Below are 1,510 nucleotides of genomic sequence, written 5' to 3' on the forward strand. Positions count from 1 at the left end.
TATATTTTATAGTAGATATAGTACACAATAGATATTTTTTTACTTTGGTACAGTCTATTATGCAATGCCTTGTAAATGGAGGATTTTTTAAATTTATTTGTATTGGCTTGATTACTATTAGAAATCATTCACATATTGTTTTGGTACAATTTTAAAAAAATATCCCTTGTGAAAGTTAGGTATTTTATTTTTATTTTTTTTTTTTTGAAAATATGCGTTTTTGTAATTTTTTTTGAACCTTGGTTGACAAAAAAAAAAAAAAAATACTTAACAATAATATGTATGAAACAATATTTGTAGAGAAATATGCAGTTCATAGCTAATATCAGTTTACTTTATGAGGTTATAACCTTACACAAGTAGTTAATAGTTATATTGAATTAGAGTGTTAGTTGTCTTATGTCTAATTCACTCGGAATATTCTCAGACGTACATATATCAACACGTTTTATAAAATAAAACTATGTAAATGACCAAATATTCAGACTTTTTACTTATCATATAAAATAATAAAATCTAAATCATATAGAAAAAATATATATACATTATACAATATATAGAAACCAGGCGTGCTCTTGTCTCATTTTGCTATCTGCGGTGCAAGCTAGATAAGTGTTTTATTGTTATAAATTAGAAAGCAATAATAAATATTTGCATTCAAAAATCAACGTTTCAACATACATTTCTAAAATAAATTTATACAGGCTAAAACAATACGTGATATCAATACAAGATTACACATTAACTCAATTAAGATTTCGACTCTCGAGGATTGTAAGTCAAAAATTAAAATGTATTGTTATTTGTTACATAAAATATTTTTAAATCAACAATAGTATTGATAAGTTATTAGTTACAACAAGTATATGACCACAAAAGTTGTGTTGGAGGACATAGTGTGCATATCACGGTTCATGGTTAAATGGTTTATTATGATCGTAATTTAGAAACTTAAACCATATTTTTAATTAGTTATCAATACGGAAAATTGTTCTGTTTTCAATGTGTAGTAAATTAGTTTTATGAAATTAATATTTCAAAAATATGTAATATATATTATATATAAATAGTTTATAATATATTTTTGTTTTAATTTATAGACTTACGAATTGGGTGTGCTGAGTGTTGTTGGGTACACTATTATCGCATTATATAGGTACCCATAATAATGAGTTAATTTGCAGTTTGTTTAATCGGAGGAAATATATTTTTAGTTTGTTCAAGTCTAGGTCAGCCTATATATGGCTCAATACTTTAATCTATATCCTTTAAAGTTTTTGTACGAACAAAATCTTCATAAATTATTATAATGTACATTTAGTTAGAACCTATTTGTTATCATTTATAAACATACAATTCATTGTTTCCAATTAATTACATTAATAATGATTATATTAAAACAAAATAAGTATATAGTATTCTTATATGAGATTATTCTTCTAATTTTAGATTCTGAGTGGAACGATGAATGTATTGATTTTACAATGATGTGTGTTTTTTTTAATTTTTT

Source organism: Acyrthosiphon pisum, chromosome A1 (assembly GCF_005508785.2).
Source record: "Acyrthosiphon pisum isolate AL4f chromosome A1, pea_aphid_22Mar2018_4r6ur, whole genome shotgun sequence".
NCBI classification, from domain to species: Eukaryota; Metazoa; Arthropoda; class Insecta; order Hemiptera; family Aphididae; genus Acyrthosiphon; species Acyrthosiphon pisum.